The 22,494-nt window shown below is 39.9% G+C and overlaps 1 long non-coding RNA gene across 4 annotated transcripts in view; it reads left to right on the top strand.

The window, feature by feature from the left end:
• The first annotated feature begins 7,231 nt into the window (after positions 1 to 7,231).
• The window catches only part of LOC141373092 (uncharacterized), a 121,254-nt gene continuing 105,991 nt past the window's right edge, over positions 7,232 to 22,494 (top strand). For 3 of the 4 annotated variants that reach the window (XR_012378725.1, XR_012378722.1, XR_012378723.1), the window contains exons 1-4: positions 7,232 to 7,778; positions 9,653 to 9,750; positions 21,140 to 21,245; positions 21,381 to 21,528. This is a non-coding gene — a long non-coding RNA (uncharacterized lncRNA). The remainder of the gene's footprint in view (positions 7,779 to 9,652; positions 9,751 to 21,139; positions 21,246 to 21,380; positions 21,529 to 22,494) is intronic. The other variant, XR_012378724.1, reaches the window with a different exon arrangement.

The raw sequence follows: 22,494 nt of genomic DNA, 5'->3' as shown, positions 1-22,494 counted from the left end.
CATCTCCCAGTATGTGTTGGGGAGGGAGGGTGGGCCGTAGAGCCCACCGGCACGCTAGGTGTGGTTCGCCTCCCCATGTGCTGTCCAGTCTCTGTTCCTCTGTCCACAGCAAGTGCCTGCGAGAGCGCTCTCCATCCCCACCTCACCTCTGACATGACATCTGTGAAGAGAGACTTGTAAGAATTCCTGCCAAGTAAGCTACAGAATGTAAAGTGGTGTATGAATATGTAATAGCAGCCATTACCAGTTGATGCCCCTGTCTTTGGAAAGAATCATTTCATTCACTGTGGAGAGAACGAGGGGCAATTTGAAATGGCCTGAGGTAAGTGGCATTTCATATATTGCCAATCAAATTAACCTTGAACCTTTCTCGGCTGCTTAGAATTCTTGTTCTTTTTCTTCTTTCTCCATCACTGAAAATTAAGATGATGCGTGTAAAACCACTCTTCACTCTACAATATTGCACTCTCTCCTCCCTCCGCTCCCTGGGGAGGAGAGACATGAACAGTCCCGTGTGTCGATCAAACTAATGGACACCTAGAGTGGGGAAAATGGGGCTGTCACTGAGTCTGGGAGAGCCTATGCTCTGTCCCATCCTCCGCTTCTCTCCTAAGCATCGGATCCACAGACACCACTGGTCTGAGCTGGGACGTGTGATCCTGGATCACAGCTGCCTGGACGAGCACAGGCTTCTACAGGAGTGTGGATGCGGGGCTGCTCGTCTTCTGATTCTCACACAGTTTGCATCTGTGATGGAGAGGGGTCTCTTTGGAGCTCCTGGCTGATTTTCTCTGAGCAGAAAGCAGCCGTTGTGTGAACGAACGTATGCAATAGTAGGCTATTCAGTGCCTGCACTTTTATGAGCATTTAGTAATCATGTACATTTTCGATAAAATTGTAGGTATCCTCCCCCACCCCCAATGCTACGGACCCTTTCTTAGTCTGGTCTCCCCAGATACAACAGGCGTATCAGATGGGACAGATCTTACCCCTGAAGAGTCGTTCTGCTGGTTCGAGTTACAGTTTTATCCCAATCCTCCTGTACACTTTTCAACCCCTAGACCTTTATTGACGCTGTTCCCACCCAACAGCCTATTCCCGTTCCTCAATGTCTCTGCCATTTTCTAACCTCATTATACAACCTCCCGAAACCCAGTTTCAGCGCTATCCATGATCCAGCACCAATTCTTCTCCTATTCACCCCCCCAGGCGAAATGATTTCTTCCTTCTTTTGAACTGTAATAGCACTTTGTCTCTGCTTCATAGTGGTTATTAGATCACGTTCTGTACTCTAGCTCCATGGTTTCTGTTTGCCCTATTCTAAATTTTAAGATCTATGCAGGCAAGAACATCTTTGGTTGTTCGTGTGTTTCGCATGCTGTGGCAGAAGGATTTAACAAGGCTCACAGGAGTTTATAGAAAAAGAATAGAAATTAAAAATAGATAAGAAAAATGAGGCCAAGAAATTTTCTTTGTAACTTGATAGTATCTAGTGCCTTTCAGGTGGAGGGGTGGGGATATTGTGAGCCGCTGGGATGGAAGTCTTCTCCAAGCTTGTGCAGCCCAGTGCCCTGGAGCTACCAGCCAATAGCCAGAGTCTTCTCAAGCACACCTGGGTGTGGACTATGTATTCTGTCACTGTTTGTCTATATTCAATTCAACTTACAGCTATTTCTGAGCAAATTGATGTAATGAACATTGAATAATGTACTTCTACTTGTAGGATCTACCTCTACTGAGGTAGAATGAAGTGGGATGAGTAAAACAAAGTGAGCCAGTGAGTCTTAATCTTGGTGTTGGCTCAAGTGATACACTGATTGGCAGAAAAGAGCCAATTCTTGTTTGAGGAATAGCCTGGACAACTCCATAAAGGCAGCACCAAAAAAGGTGTGTGTGTGTGTGTGTGTGTGTGTGTGTCCTAGCTGGATTAGAAGGGTCAGGTTGAAGGCTTCTGAGAAACAGTATATTTACTGGTCATTCTCACCAAGTCTATGGAACATCAGAATGAGGGAGGTACATGAGATGGTTTTAAGACTATACATGTATTTATTATGTCATTATTCTTTCCCTTAAATATTAACTCACTATAAATTACAGTGATCAAATAATTTGTTTTCTTTTTAACTTTTTTAAAAGATTTTATTTATTTATTTATTTGAGAGAGTGAGAATGAGAGAGAGAGAGAGAGAGAGCATGAGAGGGGGGAGGGTCAGAGGGAGAAGCAGACTCTCTGCTGAGCAGGGAGCCCAATGCGGGACTCGATCCTGGGACTCCAGGATCATGACCCGAGCCAAAGGCAGTCGCTCAACCAACTAAGCCACCCAGGCGCGCCCCCCCTTTTTAAAGATAATAATTTGTTTTCTAAACAGATAATTTTTGAGGGTGAAAGGTGACACTGTTATTATTCAGGACAGCAGCTATGATCCCAGGCAAGCCACATATACTCCCTTCTGATAGCGACTTATCTATGTGTGCAGCAATCAACAGATCAATAGGATGCTGAAGTTTTTCTTATCCTGAAAATATTTTAGGTTTATTGTTTCCAAAAAGCCTGATTAAAAAAAACCCAGTCTGAGAACCACATCTGTTATTCTGTGTGTGAAGTACACATGGTTGCTTTCCTTTGGTGTTTTCCACACACCTACAGGGACGTTGTATTACCGCATTGAGTTTCTTTGTATTTCCTCTGCGACTTTTCTCTTCCTCTTGACTTCTGTCTGAAAACTCTTTGTGTGGTTGTTTCTCTGCTGTCCTGGCTCTTCACATTTCCATTTCAGGAAGTTGTATTATGAGCATGGCTTTAATCTACAGCTATGCTGTTACTGATGTTCTTTGGCCAGTTAAAATTCAATAGGGCTTGAGGTGAGATTGATTAAAATAACCAAGATGCTGGATGTGGGAGAGCCTATTTTCACTATCCATAAGGAAAATTAACAACAGTGCATTAGTGTCCATTAGTTTGGTTTGGATAGAATATGCTGCTTTAAGAGTGGCAATTTGAATGGCAGGTATATCTACTGAAAAAGGAAAAGGCAAAGTTTTACCTTAAAGCTTTGTCCATACTGACGAAGAGAAATATAGAGTTATTTATCTGGAAAATCCAGGCTGAAAACTTTTACTACCAAGGTCTAAAATTATACTGTCTTGAATCACCCATGTGGACGGCTAACATTGATTAAATTCTCTGAATTATTGCCTAAATCTTTATTTCATTTATCTAGTGTAGAAAGTAATGCAGAGGTGCTCTATAGTGTGATGCTTGGCAGTGGGAATAATGCTACTCAAAAGGTTTCCAGTCTTTTAAAATTCTCCCCCCCACTTCAGGAGCAGAGGGTAGGAATAGTAGTAGTCAAAAACCTTAGGATGAAATTCGGAAACCAAGAAAATTACACTTTTTTTAAAAACCTTATTAGACCTTTGAACCGAAAAAATGTTATTTTAGCATTTGAAAGCAAGCTGGGAACAACTGAAACTCAGGAACTCACTGTTTTTTTGTTGTCACTGTTGCTTAGGAAAGGGGAGGCAGCTGAATTGATGTCTTACACGTCAGGAATGCATAATAGTCCACACATCTACAGCATATTTCTTGTTTTACAATATATAATAATCTGTAAATGGATACTGATTTACTATAAAAACAATTATCCCTGTACAAAATGTCTCAATAGGTTTATTGTGGTTGCCTCAGATCAAGGATCAAATCTAGTTGCATAAGAGATAGGTACGGTTTGCCTACTTAGACTATTACTGCCCGAATCTGAGCTTCCCTGATGGCTGAATGTTGGTTGATAATAGACACTTTAGAAATATGTCAAGAGAAGCAGAGAGACGGCTCTGACAGCATGTCGTTCTACCAATGACAAAGACAAGGGCTGGCAGGAAGAATCCTTCCCTTTATATACTTATGTCTGGAGAGCTCCAACAAAGCATAATGATTTTTGTGCTTTCATTTTTAAAAGCCAAATGCTCTGAACATTTTATGCTCAGTTCATAATCAGTTTTCACATTTTCCATTACTCAGAGGAAGGGGGAAGCCTGGATTTTAGATACAAACAATCAAAAATGGTTATTCACTTTTCATATGTTGCTGTTGATTCTTAGTTAATATTGTACAAAGCAAATCGGATGCCACAGCAAGGAGCCTGGAAGTGGTCTAGGGGATGATGTCAGCTCACAAACAATGTGAAAGAGGAAAGTTTCTGTGTTCAGTTGGAAGAAAAATTGGTGAGCACTTTATTTGGTCAGGAATATGGTCGTCTCTTGATTTCCATGCCTCTAAGTTCCTACCTTACTTTGGACAAGGACTAACATCAAAATGGTGATATTTTAATTCCATTTACCTCATCTGCTTGGTAAATTTGAATATGCTAATTATTTCTCTCTGAGCAGTTTTCTCCTTTTGTCAGAGTTATGAAAGAACTAAGTATTTCTTTTTTTTAAAGTTTTTTATTGTTATGTTAATCACCATACATTACATCATTAGTTTTTGATGTAGTGTTCCATGATTCATTGTTTGTGCATAACACCCAGTGCTCCACGCAGAATGTGCCCTCTTTAATACCCATCACCAGGCTAACCCATCCCCCCACCCCCCGAAAGAATTAAATATTTCTTATATTGTGTCTTGCCTCTTCAGTTGTACGTAACTCCTTACGAAAATCACAACAATAAACACTAATAGGTTTTTAAGTAACAAAAGAAGCTTTAGATTAGAATCTAGCTGCTCATTCTCTCAACAAATATTTACTGTCTTTTTTTTTTTTTTAATGTTCCTAACTTCTGTTATAAGAGGAAAAATTTGGAGCCAGTTCCTCAAGGAGCTTAACCTTTAATAAGGGAAAAATTGTGCAAGTTATATGTATCACTGTAATAGAGATATGAAATTCTGCAAGACAGGTACAGATCCAACCTTACATGATTTTAGGTACATTTCTAGGCAGGTGGGCCAGGAATCATTACCATCACTACTGTTTCATTCTGTTTGTTAGAAGTGAACCACTAAGTCTATTCTAAATACAAGAGGAGAGAAATTGGGTCCCACCTCTCAAAGGGAGGAATATCAAAGATTTGTGGACATATTTTTAAAACCTTCACAAAGGGACTGAGGAAGATGAGGAGAGAGCATCCAACTTGAGGAAGGGAAAAGATCATGGCAAGGCAAAGGCCAAAATTTAGAGATCTGTGCAGAGAACGTGAGCTTTAAACTAAAATTATTTGGGAAACAAGATAGGAAATGCAGAGGGAGGGAATTTAGATAGCATAGGGTGGGCTGGGAATCATGGAAGTCTTTTGAGCGGGGTAAGAAGCGGAATTACAGCTATGTTTTGGGGAGATTAGTCTAACAGCAGCAAGACTGAAGGTTTGGGCGTGTAGTGGATGGGAAAGAGGAGACCAATTAGGAGGCCATTCTGGTTATTCAGGGGAATGGACATAGAAGGAGATAGTTGGAAGATGGTTCTAAAGCAAATGCAACACTCCTTCTTCTTTTAGACTCTGCATAGTACAAATAACTATGAAGTTTAATACTTTTTAATGTGTCTGATCCAACTGTTAATGGAATCTGCCTGTGTTTTAGATGCTGCTCCTTATGGAGCTTTTGCTGGTTTAGTGAACTGAGCTGTAAGCTTGATGCACAGCAGCAATTCTTTCTGTGCTGATGGAGTGCAGCTTGTCCCTAGGATGGCAATTGCACCTAATGCCCACAGGGCACATTCTTAATTGAATCTGTCTCTTAACTGTGGGAAGAGCCTGACATTATTGCTAGACTAAAACCATCCTAAATTGAAATTCTTCATGGCAAAATGGCTACCCTTTTCTCATTTGGTTACCAACATTTATATTACCAAAACTTATATTATTCTTTCATAAGCACTTAAAATGTTCATGTACTCAACTTGTATGTTAATATGCTTCACTTGCAATATAGAAATTGTCTGGGCTTCTTGAATATGTCCATTCTATCAGATAGGCAACCCAGGGCACTAAAGAGGGAAGTGCACAATTAGAGTCAGAGTTCCAATACTGATGCTTTGATTTACCCCATTATTCTTTAAGGAATCCAGTAATTCCAGACTGTAGGCAACTTTTCTATCTCTTTCTCTCTCTCGATTTATATGAATTTATGAGTCTCCAAGAGTTTAGCATTTAGTAGTTTTCCTAACTGTGGGTTGAGTACTAGTTCATTTTCTCACCAACTTGACTATAAACTCACAGAATGTATGGACTCATATTTTGGGCATTCTTCTATGTGGGAGTGGAGGGTTTGTGCCTATACATGGTGGGTGTTCACTAAATTCTCAATTGAAGAATACCCTTAGATGAGACTGGTTCTGTTTTCTTTATCTTTTCAACATATACATCCTCCACATAAATACCTTATTCTCTCCCTTTGTATCTCTAAATCCAAATTGCACTTTAAAGCGAGGATTGTAATTTATAGCACCTGCCCATCCTCTTCTTTGTCTTGGTTGCCTTTTTGACCCTATATAATAACCAGGTGAAAACTTGAAGTAACATTTAATGTCCTCAATGTCCACTTACATATGGATTCTAAATGATGATTCATGCTGTTCTGCAAATATCTGTGATTCTGAATATTTGGGTTTTTCTACATTGTTAATGTTACCTAGGAGGTAATGCAATGTAATTTATTGTCCATTAAGTAGAGCTTCCAATATTATCTCAGGTGATTCGTAAGGTATGTGCCAAGGTTTAGCAATGAAACAAACCCCTTTTTTCATACTGCTTTTTGTTACTGCTTATCACTGGAGGAGTATTCTGAAGGCCTCAGAACATCTTCCACCTCCTGGAATATCAGTAGGTACCAACTGGAGATGAGATTATGATGTAGGCAGACCTTTCTGCCTATGTCATTATACAGGTAAGTTGTACAGTTTGCAGGAAACCATGAATAACAGTCCTATTCTGAGGCGGTCAGAGAGTCGCCTAGCACAACTTTCACTTCACATGTGAAATGAGTTGAGTTGTGGAGATACGGAGTGGTTTCTCAAGGGTGCCAAGTCCTAGCAGATCATCCATGACTTAACCCAACTTTTCTGGGTCATAAGAAGAAATAAAAGAACCTGTCACTTGTCAAAAAATCCCTCCAACTCCCTTCTCCCTAAAGCCAACAATCCAACACCAACTGAAACCAAGATGAGAAATCTTCACTTGCTAATTTCTTTTCTTTTTCTTCTGGAGAGTCTCTTTCATGTTCCAAGTCATCATGTTCCATAGAAGTGGTAGAATAGGCAGACAGCTGCCCTCTCCTACCTTTGCGTCCTTTTCTTAGCTATCATGCTTCAAGTAATGAATATCACTTACCACTTACTACGTAATCTTACAAGAAATTGTCTACAATTATTATGGAGTGGAGTAATGAATGTAAGCACTTAAAATTAGTATCAGAAACATGGAAATCTCTTTCAGGTATATAAACACATAAAATATATTTTCAAAATGTAAGTGTTTTGGAGAGTGTGTTGATGCCATAACAATGCTGTTTTTTAAAAAATAATTCTAAATGTAGTGTAAAAACTTTTATAGAAAATTTAGACTTTCAGGATGTTCTCAAAGAAGGAGGAGGAGAGAAGGAGAAGGAGAGGAAGAGGAAGAGGAGGAGGAGAAGGAAGAAGAAGAAGAAGAAGAAGAAGACGACGACGACAGAGGAGGAGGAGAAGAGGAAGGGGAAAAAGAAGAAGGGGGAAAAGGAAGAGGAAGAGAGGAAAAGGAAGAAGAAGGAAAAGAAGAGAGCGCTTGAATGATTGTAAAAGTGGCAGGTAAGCATTTTTCTATAAATTGAGCCACAAGTGGATGGTCATATTATTAGTGTTATTAGGGTCAATTATAAATAACATAATTTATGAGCTTTGTGCCTTAAACTAGTATTATTCTATCATGGATTATGTGGTGATTGCAATGGTGGAAAGCTGAAATGAGCACATCTGAGAAGTTGGGCAGCAAGTTGGACATTGCGCCTGGAGGACTGGGGATGGTTACACTGGTTAGTAGTTGAGAATGGAAATTTCTGAGTGGAAACTGATAACTTTGACCATTATTGTTTGAGGAGGGGCAGCAATCAGGTGCTATGTGTGTGGAGATCCTTGCAGGCGAGAGGAATATGGGTTATAGAATACTAGTGGTGGGCAACAGATAGTCCCTGATGTTATGGAGGAGACACATGGACTTAAAGCAGGAAAAATGGAATACTGGTGAAGTCATGGCTCTAATCATTTCACAAAGGGTGACAAGGCCTGCTAATCATGAATTAACCTCTCTAATGCCTAAAACAGAACTAGGCACATGGTAGGTATTCAAGAAGTATTTAAAAAATAAATAGAGCATTTGTTGTAGCATCATGGGAGGCCAGAGAGTCTGAAAATATTATGGAGGAGGGAGAGCAAAATTTTCAGATATGAACAATACATAATTGTTCAAATAGGAACAATATACAAAGTCAAAAGAGTATCTTAATTTGAAGGTTGCCAAGATGATGCATTTACCCATATTTCCCTAAGAGCTGATGGTATTTGAGGGCAACAGCATTGGAGGTGGGATAGAAAATATTTGGGAGTCTGAGAAGTAAAGCACCCTCAAGCAGTTGTGTTTCCTTCTAGCGCCAGCTCTGGAACCCATTTAGATACATTTTTACACTTCAGCAGAGTCTTAGAGCCAAAGACCTTAGGTCCTTTTAAGATTCATTTCCTATGAAGCGGTAACCTCTAGCACAGTGATCATGTTCCAAGAAATGCTTAATATTTAACGTGCTGCTGATTTCCTTAATCATCTTTCAATATCAGAATCCTGTGCTTTATCAGATAAGCCTTTTTAGCTTATGGCAGGTGATACTGTTTAATCCAATCACAAAGCATCTGTCTCTGGTGATGTTGTCTTCATTGCTGATTCATTCCACCAAATTCAAATGTCTTATCCCTTGCTCAGGAAGGAAGCTGGAACAAGGTTACAAGGTGAATATTGATTTGATATCGCATCCTGAAATTCTGAGATTCAGTCTCTGATAGAGTGGCTGTGAAGTGTGTCCTATGGTTGGTTATGTAACATTGTAGTGTGACCGTTTGCAGGTATTTTCAGCCTCCTTAAAAGAACTCATGAAATGTTCCACTTAAAAAATTACTCTAAGTAATGTGCAAAACAGACATCACTACTCTATCCCTGATCCTTATCCTGTTACTGAATCTGTCCCCTGGGCTGGGGATTGAGGATGGCGTCAGGGATGGAGTGGAGCTCAATTCCTGTTATTTACATTATTGAGTGAAAAAAAAAGAAATAGTATTTTTAACGTTTTGTCATGTCCATTTTTATACAACTGCACAAATATGGAAGCACTGAAATGTCTGTGTCATATTGTCCATATCAGAGCATTCTGCTTTGTCTCTAGATAAAAAGAGATAGAGAGATTAAAAAGGATCCTCTTAACTTTCTTTAGGGCATGAAAGGTTCTAGGACCAGTCCCTACTTTTGCTCAGTTTTATGGAGACTCTATAGTTTATTTTGATCCAGAACTCATATTCTTGCTAGTGCTGACTTGAATATCAGGCTGTCACATATCACTTCGTCATTCTGTCTTGAGCTGGGTCGGTTCCCCCGATAGGCAGTCTAGAATACTCCCTCAACATCATGTTCTCTATTGCAGAAGGTTTTGAACTGCTGACTCAGCCATATGAGGAAAGAGCCAGGCCATGTTAGCAGCAAACTATATCCTCTTGTATCTTGCTGGGGTTGGTCTGTAATGTAAGTATAAATAATGGCACTCTATGATATGGCTACATGATTGGTAATGCTTCTACCGATATTATCTCATTAAATGTAGATCGAGTGGCTGTTGTGAGGGCATTGAGCTCTCTCCACTGGAAGCATCTATACTGGGTAAATTATACCAATTGACAAGTTTTTATTTGCAAGTGAAACATAAAATATATCTGAGATATACTAATGATAATCATAACAATTAGAGTGGTTCCTTATCATTATACATAAGTGATAAGGGAGTTGGCAGGGTCCTAATTAATGTATTCCATCACTTCAAGTCTTCAAGGGCTGGGTTACCCTCACCCTCATCCTGCCAGCCAGCAGTTACACGGCAAAGCCTCCTCTGGAGGAGGCTCGGTCGGATCTGGACCCTAGTTCTTTCCTTAGCACCAGCCAAACAGAGATGAATAGTTTATACTCTACTTCACTAAATACATGATAGGAACATCCAAGTCAAGTTCGGAGAGTCAAATGAGGTGCTCTGGCGGCTCGCACGAAGAAAACATTTTTGTTATCATTTTTTTTCTTTTTTACTTTTTGGTGATCATTTCATTTCCTATTTTCCCCAGCTTTATTGAGGTATAATTGACAAAAATGTATATGTTTAAAGTGTACATGTGATGATTTGATACATGTGTACATTGTGAAGTGGTCCCCACAATCAAGTTAATTACCACTTGTATCACCTCACAGAGTTATTTCTGTGTGTGTGTGTGTGTGTGTGTGTGTGTGTGTGTGTGTGTGGTGAGAATATGTAAAATCTACTCTCTTAGCAAATTTCTGGTATACAGTACAGTATTAACTACTGTCCCAATGCTAGACAATAGATATTCAGAACTTATTCATGCTGCATAACTGAAACATTGTACTCTTTGACCCACATCACCCCATTTCCCTCTCCCCTCAGCCTTTGGCCAGCACCGTTCTACCTCTGATATTATGAGTTTGACTTTTTGGATTCTATATATAAGTGAAATCATGTACTATTTGTCTTTCTGTGTCTGGCTTATTTCACTTAGCATAATGTTCTCCAGCTTCATCCATGCTAACCCAAGTGGCAGGATATCCTTGTTTTTAAGACTGGATTAAAAATTTAGTGTCCTTATCCATTCATCTGCTGACAAACACTGAGGTTGTTTCCATATCCTGGCCATTGTGAATAGTACTGCAATGAACATAGGAGTGAATATAGCTCTGCTGATTTCATTTCTTTTGAACATATACCCGAAGTTGGATTGCTGGATTACGTGGTAGTTCTATTTGTAATTTTTTGAGGAATCTCTATACTGTTTTCCATAATGACTATCCCACCAAGAGTACACAACACGTTTCTTTGTGTCCTTGCCAACACTTATCTTTTGTCTTTTAGATAATAGTCATTTAACAGGTGTAAGTTGATATCTCAATGTGATTTTGATTTGTATTTTTCTGATGATTAGTGATGTTGAGCACCCTTCATATACCTGTTGACCATTTGTATGTCTTCTTTAGAGAATTGTCTATTCAGATCTTTTATCCATTTTTTAATAAATTTTTTTTTCTGTTGAGTTGTTTGAGTTCCTTTTGTAGTTTGGATATTAACCCTTTATCAGATGTATGATTTGTAAATATTTTCTCCCATTCGGTAAGGTAGGCTGTCTCTTGAATCTGTTGTTTCCTTTGCTGTGCAGAAGCTTTTTTTTAAATATTTAATTTAATTTTTTTATGTTATGTTAATCACCATACATTACATCATTAGTTTTTGATGTAGTGTTCCATGATTCATTGTTTGCGTATAACACCCAGTGCTCCATTCAGTACATGTCCTTTTTAATACCCATCACCAGGCTAACCCATCCCCCCACCCCCTCCTCTCTAGAACCCTCAGTTTGTTTCTCAGAGTCCTTAGCCTCTCATTGTTCATCTCCCCCTCTGAATCCCCCCCTTCATTTTTCCCTTCCTATCTTCTTTTTTTTTTTTTTTAACAAAAAATGTATTATTAGTTTCCGAGGTACAGGTCTGTGATTCAACAGTCTTACACAATTCACAATGCTCACCATAGCACATACCCTCCCCAATGTCTATCACCCAGCCACCCCATCCCTCCCACCCCCCTCCACTCCAGCAACCCTCAGTTTGTTTCCTGAGATTAAGAATTCCTCATGTCAGTGAGATCATATGATACTTGTCTTTCTCTGATTGACTTATTTCGCTCAGCATAATACACTCTAGTTCCATCCATGTCTTTGCAAAAATGGCAAGATTTCATGCCTTTTGATGGCTGCATTATCTTCCATTGTATATATATATACCACATCTTCTTTATCTACTCATCTGTCGATGGACATCTTGGTTCTTTCCATAGTTTGGCTATTGTGGACATTGCTGCTATAAACATTGGGGTGCACATACCCCTTCAGATCACTACATTTGTATCTTTGGGGTAAATACCCAGTAGTGCAATTGCTGGGTCATATGGTAGCTCTATTTTCAACTTTTTGAGGAACCTCCATACTGTTTTCCAGAGTGGCTGCACCAGCTTGCATTCCCACCAACAGCGTAGGAGGGTTCCCCTTTCTCCACATCCCCGCCAACATCTGTTGTTTCCTGCCTTGTTAATTTTAGCCATTCTGACTGGTGTGAGGTGGATCTCATTGAGGTTTTGATTTGGATTTCCCTGATGCCGAGCGATGTTGAGCACTTTTTCATGTGTCTGTTGGCCATTTGGATGTCTTCTTTGGAAAAATGTCTATTCATGTCTTCTGCCCATTTCTTGATTGGATCATTTGTTCTTTGGGTGTTGAGTTTGATAAGTTCTTTATAGATTTTGGATACTAGCCCTTTATCTGATATGTCATTTGCAAATATCTTCTCCCATTCTGTCGGTTGTCTTTTGGTTTTGTTGACTGTTTCTTTTGCTGTGCAAAAGCTTTTTATCTTGGTGAAGTCCCATAGTTCATTTTTTGTGCAGAAGCTTTTCAGTTTGAGGAAATCTCACTTGTCTATGTTTGCTTTTGTTGCCTGTGTTTTGGGATCATATCCAAAGAAATCATTGCCCAGACCAATGCCAGGAAGCTTTTTCTGTATGTTTTTTTCTAGTAATTTTATAGTCTTGGGTCTTACATCTAAGTCTTTAATACACTTTTAGTTAATTTTTGTATGTGGTGTAAGATTTCATTCTTCTGTGTGTGGATATCCAGTTCCATTATTGAAGTGATTGCCCTTTCCCTATTGTGGGTTTTGTTGCCCTTGTTGAAGATCAGGAGATGGTAAATGTGCAAATTGTGTATGTGTATGGTGTGAATTAAAGTCCTAAATTTATTATGTGTCACATGGTAGTTCCAGTACTATTTGTTGAAAAGACTATTCTTTCCCCAGTGAATTGGGTTGGAATCTTTGTCAAGAATCAATTGACCATAAATGTAAAGGTTTATTTCTGTATTCTTACTTTTGTTGCATTGAACTATTTACATATCTTTGCTCTGGATATATTTTCATGTTAGCCTTTAGTCAGAACTGGGTTATTACCAATTAGTAACTGTTCCCAAGATTTGTGAGACTTTTTCTCTTGAATAGGCACTAATATCTCTGTGTATTTTTGTTTTCTTCTTTTAATAGCAACAACAACAACAACAAACCCTTTAGAATTCTCCTCCCTCATGCACTCCTGGTATAACATTTTCTCATTTCCTGTTAAACACATGTGTATGTACATTTTGAAAGGAGAAAGACATAGATATTCTGATTTGGGTTCAGTGGAATGATCAGGGATTGATCTAACAGTTTGGGGACTGCCCTGACCAGTTAAAATGGCTAATATTCTGTTGGGACATCTTAGCTCATTGAGGATGGAGATTAAAACCTCTGAGGTATTGTTAGATTTTCTTTTATAATTGTTCATACATTTTTTCCATTATGCTTACATTTTGCTCAAGTTTTGAAAAGTTGCCTTAAGACAAATTCCCAGAATTTGAAATACCAAATCTAAGGAGGATAAATATTTCATTATGTCAATATGAAAATAAACATTTGTTTTTCTGGCTCAAATGAGCCAGCACATACACAATGTATTATAAAAAGTAAAGAGATAGCTATGGATATTGAAAATATAATGCAGCTGGCATTGTATATATTAATTACATTACACACAAATTGTAATATATGACCATAATGTAATGAGATAGGTATAATAAACATTGTAGTCTTTTGGTACTTATTTTCACATTCTTTCTAGATCAAGGTACATCTTATATGTGGAATGGATTTTAGCTGAAAACAGTAAGGCTTGCAATGATCTCACCCACTTTTTGTAATTGTCCTCATTAGTTGCATGAATTTTCAATGAATATTTGTTAAATGGACACTGTGTTTTGGGTACCTCCTGGAAGGTTGGGAATATAACTGTGAATACAACCAGGATCCTGCACTCATAGAATTAACACCCTGCAGGAATGACAGATGACAGTAACAAATACATGTGTTATGTAAGGGCTATGAGGATATCCAAAGCAGAGAGGGTAGTAAGGCAGAGAGAGAACAGAGTAGAGGTTGCAGGTGGGTATTTTAGAGAGGGTTGCTAGAAAAAGGCCTTTTTAAGGAGCATTTGAGTGGAGCCTTGGTTGAAGTGAGGGTGTGAGCTGGGTGTGAAGAGCTGGGAGTAGAATATTGTAGTTGGAGTACAGTATGCCAGTAGTTGGATATGAGATTACAGAGATGGGCAGTGGATGGGTCATGTATATTGTTGTTGGTCATGGTCAAGAGTTTGGTTTTTATTATTAGAGTAATAGAAAACCACAGAGGATTTGGTGGGCTAAAGAGTGACATAATATTATTTGAGCTTTTAAAAAGTTGCTCTGGGCACTGGATCGTTTTGTCTGAAGGTGGACAAAAGTGGCAGGAAATCTAGTTAGGAGACTATTTCATGGTCCAGGAGGGAGGAGTTGGTATCTTTGACTAAGATGGTAGAAATGATAAAAAGTTGGCTTTTGGTTAGATCTTGAGGGTAGAGCCAACAGGATTTGCTGAGGGGTTGGATGTGGAGCTCGAGGGGTAAGAGAGCAGGTTTTTGGCCCCAGCAACTGTGGGGCTGATGGCACCATTTCCTGAGATCTGAAAGATGGAGGAGAAGCATATTTGGAGACAGAAATGAAGAGGTAAGGAACACTGTTTGGAATGTGCAAAGTGTGAGATACTGTTCCTGAAAAAAAATCAAGTTAATAATGTGCTCAGGAAGAGCTAATGTTCTGTAGATAGAGTTTTTGAGGAATTACCTAGTGGTGGGATTCCATTTTCAATAAATTGTTTATCTGAAATGCAGTTTATCCTATTTAGAAAGTCAGTATACTTTTTATCCTGTCAGATTACAGACTCATTTGCTTACTGGACATTTCAGTTTAATAGTATGCTAGCTGCTTATTTAAAAAACTACAAGTCTGGTTTTCTTGGGTCAGTGCTTTTCATGAGGAATATATGGATTTAAGATATGTTGATTCTATCTTAATCTCCCTTTATCCTCTTCAGTTCCTTGGAAAACAATAATCTGGAATCAATGATGGATATATGTGGTGTTTATTGACTTTTCCTCAGGCTTTGATTTTGTAGGTTTTGGTTTTGGACTAAACAGCATGAACTGCATGAATATAAACCCTTAGTTGTATTCAAACAGGCTAAGGAATCCTGCCAGATGGAAATGTAAAAAAATTTTTTTTATGTGTGTTAAAAAGGAATGCTTTCTGGTGTCTTTTTAATTAGTTTCTTAAAGAGCATATACTCCTTTTGAATGGGTTGGATAATTTCCCTTCCCCTGTAGAAGACAAAGCCTTGCATAGCCTTAGGCTTTTATTATCTTGAATGAGAGTGCCCTGGGAAGATACATAATGACCCTAAAGCCGATTATCACTAGAAAGAAGGGCCACAGATCCATATTCTAAAACCAAAGTTACGATTTTGAGTACTCGCTTTCCAACATTTAATTGGCCCACAAAGAAATAATCCAACAAGAATTGCATACACTAGGGCGCCTGGGTGGCTCAGTTGGTTAAGCGACTGCCTTCGGCTCAGGTCATGATCCTGGAGTCCCGGGATTGAGTCCCGCATCGGACTCCCTGCTCGGCGGGGAGTCTGCTTCTCCCTCTGACCCTCCTTCCTCTCGTGCTCTCTATCTCTCATTCTCTCTCTCTCAAATAAATAAATAAAATCTTTAAAAAAAAAAAGAATTGCATACACTAGAGTGTTCACTTTATAGCTTGTTTAGGAGGATGCTTCTTACTGCTCTAAGTAAGGTGTTGTCTGGGTACATTGTTGACATTTTTCTTTGAGTGCAGTGAATTATACCCACTCTGAAAGCTTTCTAGCCTGAAATGTTGTGAGCCGGAGAAGGGAGTAGAACTTTGGGTTCTGGGATGCTCATTTATTTTTATGATTCATAATAATCCTTTAAGGAGACTCTTGGTCCTACCTGCAGTTATGCCTCAGCTCATCTCAGAGAGAAGCAATGGTTTTCTCGTCAAACATGGATCGTTGTGAGGCTCCACTGTTTTCAGAAGGAATGTCAGCTTTACCCCCAGCATGATTGGGAAGGCATATGGGTTTGTACCTAAGGAACACAGACTGACTGCCTTGATATTTTTTAGAAACTCAACTGGGGGGATTTTGAAGACTCTGCAGCCCATCTGTTCCTTTTGATATTCTAAAATCTACCAGGTTAAGTGACATCAGCTGCAAGCTGGGTGCCCAGACCTCCTAGTACTAGCCCTCTGCAGAATTGCTTTACTATAATTTTGTTATGATACTCTTAGCCTATCATGATGCCCAACATAAAAGAAAGCCATTTGAAACTTACAATTATTTCAACAGTAAGGATGTAGTTGAATATCCTGCTTAATATGACACCATGACACAAAGCCTTTTCCATGTCCCCATGTTCTTCCCAGCTCCCCACTGACAAATTTTTTTCCCTAATTTCTCAGTAGATGGAACAGATTTTCAGGTTACAATCTACTGTCATCCAAATACCTTCAGTTCTCCAACTCTATTCAGTTAAAAAACTATTTTTTTCTCAGACATTCTCTCTTCCTTTACTTATTGATGTGGATTTATCCCTCCCATTTTGTTGCTCTACTTGGGAGATAGAAGGGGTCATTTGTTTCTTTTCCTCACTTCTAAGATCCAGGCAAGAATGATTGCATTTTCTCAATTATTATTTTTTATTTTGTTTTTTAAGATTTTATTTATTTATTTGACAGAGAGAGACAGCAAAGAGAGGGAACACAAGCAGGGGGAGTGGGAAAGGGAGAAGCAGGCCTCCTGCTGAGCAGGGAGCCCGATTTGGGGCTTGATCCCACGACCCCGGGATCATGACCTGAGGTGAAGGCGGACACTTAACGCCTGAGCCACCCAGGCGCCCCAATTGTTAAAAATGTCTTGGATAAATTGGTAAATTGTTTTTTGTTGCTGTTTTAATTTTCATTCCTTTGATTAATTACTGAGGCTAATTTTTTCAAATATGTATAAGCCATTATATGTCCTCATTTGTGAATGTCATGTCCGTGGACCATTTATCTATTGGATCTTAGCGTATTTTATTACATAACCTCATTATATATCACGGAGCTTATCTTTGGTGCAATATGATTATATAAATATTTCACTTAGTTTTGTATCATCTGATAAGCTTGTATTTTGAAAAATAGAAGGTTTGCATTTTCATGCAGTTAATTCAGTCTATCTTTTCCTTTGTGATTTCTTCCATTGCTTTTATGCTAGTTATCTTTTCATGCAACTTAAAAAAAATTTACTCCTTGAGGGTTTGGACACGGTGGTATATAATTTTTCTAGGATTGTTCCATAAACAGGCCTCGTTTAGTGCTTAGGGCACAGAAATGCATAATAAATATTTGTTGCTATATTGATGTTTTACTTGATTAAGTTATGAAGCTTACATTTCCTACAAAGTTACACTGCAGATTTTAACAGAAACACATTATATTCATTTGCATCAGCATTTCCTTTTGGACACTTATAGAGAATTTAAACAAAGTCATGCTTTTGGACAGCATTAACAGAAAACTGCTGCCTTATCAATATTCTTCGTTGAGTAGAGGGAGAACTCTTTATCATATCTTTCGATTTGCCTGGCTTACCAAAAATCACATCTCACTTGTGTGGAGGCTCTTGAGTCCAGCTTTACCATGTGAAGCACCTGGCACAGAGATAGGAAGGGATTAAACTGTAACATGATTTCATATGTAGTGAATAGATTTCTATCAATTTTTTGTGCACGACTGAGGGATTGTTGAGCCAGCTGGTATTACATTTGGGGTCTCAGAAGACTAACTCCCGTAGAGGAGAGAAATCCTTAAGTTGGACAGAAGACTCAAGTTTTAAACGAATTATAATTCACTGGGTGGGGGGGGCAGGAAGGAACCAATTCCCAAGAATCAAGAAGCAGAGAAGGGAAAAAATGTATTTTGCAATGAAAAACAATCACATCACTGTTCTTTTTCCTTACTTCAGTGTACTAGTTAAACGTGAAGGAATGGCATTTTAGAGGAACCAGAATCACTACTTCTTGCCACATCTTAATAAAGTATGTAGGCAGAGTAAGCTGACGCACATATTTTGATAACTATATAGGGCAAAATCAATACATTATTTCCCCTACTACTGATTAGTTGATCATAATAACCTTTACGTTTGAGAAACGACTCCATATAAAACTGAGAGAAGTTCTTATGGGTACCCTGTCTTGCTCTCAGCTTCTCCATACATCTCTGAGTCTGGACCTCCTACCAACTGTCCTCAGCTCCCCTTCCTGGGCCAATGCTACAGCGAGAAAGGACGTCTTCTTCCACTCAGTTTTTTCTCCCAACAGTGCGAATTCCTTTAGGAACCTTGTGTCATGTATTTGGTCCTTACATTCTTCCTAGCTTTTGAATGGCTTCTTGCTTCCAGAGGCCACCCTAACTGGGATTTGGCCTTTGGTTTTCCTTTGCAGTCTCAGGGCCATCCTGCCCACTGCCATCTCAGACCTTACCTCTTGTTTGAGTCTCACTGTCCAAGGTGACGGGGAAGGAAGCCTGGGTTTTCTTAATGGCTTGTGGTTGTCCTGGGGCCTGAGATGGCGCTATCAGGCTGCCTCTGCTTCTTTGGTGCTCTGTAGCCTAGACTCCCATTCACACCTGGGGGGCTGGGTACAAACTGTTCAAGGGCAAAGGAGATACCCTTTTCATCAAAGGTTTGTCGACCGACACCTTGCTCTTGTGTTCTATGTGGCTAATTGCAAAATAGCAATGGCTCCCAGTGTGGTCCAGATCTTGGCCCTTTCCACATGTACTCATGCCAAATGACTGATCACTGTGTGTTGCCATGTGCCTTCAGGCAAAGTTGCTGCTATCAATCAGAACTCAGCAGACTTTGCATCAACTGTCCCACTGCAGACCCAGAGACCCTATTCTTTGCATCTACTCTCTTGAAAATGAGTTTGTGTCAGTCCGTATGATGTACCAGATTTGCAGAGTGTTGAGCAACAGTTAGGGTTACTTTCTTGAACTGGACCTTTATGGGAGATCTGGGATGTGGGCTTCTGGAGAGTTGCTCGTGCTGGAGAGGAATGGCCACCTCTGTGGTCCCGTCCCGGAATTATTCGAGGCTATTCTGTGACATGAATGGATATGAGCTCCTTTTGGAGTTTTTAAAAAATTTATTTATTTATTTTCTTTTCCAGCTTTACTGAGGTATGTTTGTCAAATAAGAACTGTATATATTTATGTTGTACAGCATTTTTTTAAAAGTTACACAGCATGATGATTTGATACATGGATACATTGTAAAAGGATCACTACAATCAAGTTCATTAACCTGTCCATCATTTCACATAGTTATGTTTTGTGTGTGTGTGGTGAGAACACCAGATTTACTCTTTTAGCAAAGTTCAAGTATATAATATGGTATTATTAACTATCATTGCTACATGATACATTAGATCCCTAGAACTTATAACTGAAAGTTTGAGCTTCTGAATCCAAGCCTTATTCCTTCCCCCAACCACTGGAGGACAGAGTTGTGGCTGGTAACATGCACTTCTCGGGGGGCTTCTAATTTCCCCCTCTGTCATGCAAGGGTGGGAAGGAGGCTTAGTGGCTGGTAGATCCCAGTCTGAAAATCCTAAACCCTGTATTAATTTCTCCCAAAAGTCAGTCCCATGAACGGTAGAAAATTGCTTACCTTCAAGGCTGCTTTTGAGATTCAGAGGCTAGTCCAGGGACAGCTGACATTCAGTGACAGTGCACCCAGACTGTTGCAGCCCCAGGGAGCTACAACAAACTGGACAACACAGTTAATAACAAAAGAAGGCAACCTTTCCTATTGCTTTGAGTTTCCAACCTCTGTACTGGGTTGAATAGCATTCCCCCAAAACTCATGTCTACCTAGAACCTGTGAATGGAACTCTATTTGGAAATGGATCTTTGCAGACATAATCAAATTAAAATGAGGCCATTCTTGATGAGGGTGGGCACTAAATCCAATATGACTGTTACCCTTATAAGAAGAGGGAAATTTAGACACACAGGGAGAATGCCATGTGCGGTGGAGGCAGAGATTGGAAGTGATGCACTCACGAATCAACAAACACCAAAGATTGCCAGGAGCCATAAGAAGCTGGAAGAAGCAGGGAAAGATTCTTTTCCAGAGCCTTCAGAGGGAGCATGATCATGCTGACAGCTTGATTTCAGAATTTTGGCCTCCAGAACTATGAAGAAAAAAATTCTGTCATTTAAAGTCACTCAGCTTGTGGCACTTGGTTGTGGCAGCCCTAGGAAATTAATACAGCCTCCCTCAGCAGGTGCTTATCTGGAAAAATATGGTTACTCAGTTCAACTGCAGGGAACAAAAGCCATTCATGTGGTTGGCACAATCAGCTCCAGCTTCACACAGGTAGCCCCTGGAGAGGGGCGTAATCCTGGCAAGGCCTGCTCTGCAAGGTGGGTGATTATAACCTGGCCAGTTACTGTGGCCACTTATGCATTCAAGGCCACCGGATATTCACGGCCATGTGGAGTTCTGTCAGCCCTATATTATGGTAAATTGGCGATGTTGCATTGTATAGCACCTTTGATACCTGTGTCGAGGATAAGGGCCTGTAATGAGGAAATCTGATTTCCTAAGCACCTTTGGAATGTTGTCAATCTGGATTTTTTCTCTGGTCTATCGCTCTTATATGTATAGCTAAATATTGGTTTATTTATTTTCTCTCCATGGTTCTAACACCCTAGTGTAGTTTGCCTACATTTATGTTTCTTGTCCCAGAAAAATTCTGTGGCAGGTGGAAAGCAGAAGCTATCTACAAAATTCCTGGGATTTTTGTTTGTTTGTTTGTTTGTTTGTTTCTAAGAGCCAAAGTCCCCAGGGGGACGGAATGACAGAATGCAGCTGAGTGGCTTGGAAGAAATATGACCAGAGAAGAATTTTCCCCAGACTACAAGAAGTTCCTAAAGCTGGTGAGTGAGAAGGGCAGCAGGAACTTTCATGATCCCCTGAGTAGCACTTAGAGGATGTCTCCTAAAAGAAATGGCTGCCTGTGGTGTCTTGGCAGAGAGAACTCATAAACAGCTTCCTCTGTGTCCCCGCCCCAGGCAGGCACAGAAGCTGCGGAAGTCTGTTGGAGAACCATGCAGAAATGAAGGGCACTTCTCAGCTGGATTCCTGGGTGAGGCACTGACCCATGTACAGCCCTGGACTGCAAGGGGGACCCCAGGAGTGACTGAGGTTTCCTCCAAGAAGGTAGGCTCACAATTGCAATTAACTTGATTGATAGAGAATTAAGATATGTGCCATTTCTTGCACCATTGATTTTGTGGATGGAAATTCATACCCCCCACATGGTGTGTTTTTCTGGTGGAAGTTGACACCTACTCAGAAGACACACTTCATTTGCAGTGTCCGTCACAGCAGATGCATTCGGTGAGTGCTTCCACACTCCAGGACTGTGTGCCCAGGTTTCAAACAGCAAAGCCTATTGGTCTCTTGATGGTGCAGGACCCTCTTTGAGGCCTCCCACATTTGTATTTATTGTTCACCATCCCCCAACCATAAAAAATGGCCCAAACCAGCACATAAAATGGGTATTTGATAAATCCCTATTATGGTAATACCTTTGAATTGCTGACCTATTTACCACAAAATAACATGTTAGATGCACCCCATCCATACAGATACTGTTTTGGCATTACACCCCATTCCTTCTTCCTACTTCATAACGCTATCAATATCCTGGAGGGCAGCCAGGACCTGGGTGAAATACAGGTGTCTTAGAAGGATCTTGAAGACCATTAGGGAAGACCTAGTACACCAAGGGGGCCAGGCCGTGGAGTCATGTCTGGTTCTTTTCTCAGTACATCAACACCAGCTGCTTATGCCAGAAGCTTTAGGGTGTTCCTGGGACAACAGTAGAAGGAGATCATCTCTGTGGCCTGTAGATTTCAATTGCTCTTGTTATCCACTCTATCCTGCTTTTATTCCCCTTGGCAAAGACAGGTCCAGCTCCTGAGACCCCCAGCCTAGGCTAGAGCCCTGGGTCTTCCTGAGGTTCCAGAGGGAATGCTCAATGGACCCTAGAGTAGGCTCATATAAACAGTATTTGAAGATATTCATAAAGCATGATTTTTGCTCTGGTTTTAGAAGGTATCTAGAGTCTAAACAGTGTTAACAATTTATTTTTCTGGAGAAGAGTGCTTGAGAGTAGGACAA

This window comes from Callorhinus ursinus, unplaced genomic scaffold (assembly GCF_003265705.2).
Source record: "Callorhinus ursinus isolate GAN/ISIS: 27379988/994484 unplaced genomic scaffold, GSC_fseal_2.0 scaffold7, whole genome shotgun sequence".
NCBI lineage: Eukaryota > Metazoa > Chordata > Mammalia > Carnivora > Otariidae > Callorhinus > Callorhinus ursinus.
Note: the sequence above shows the minus strand (reverse complement) of the source record. Positions and strands in the feature narration are given on the sequence as shown.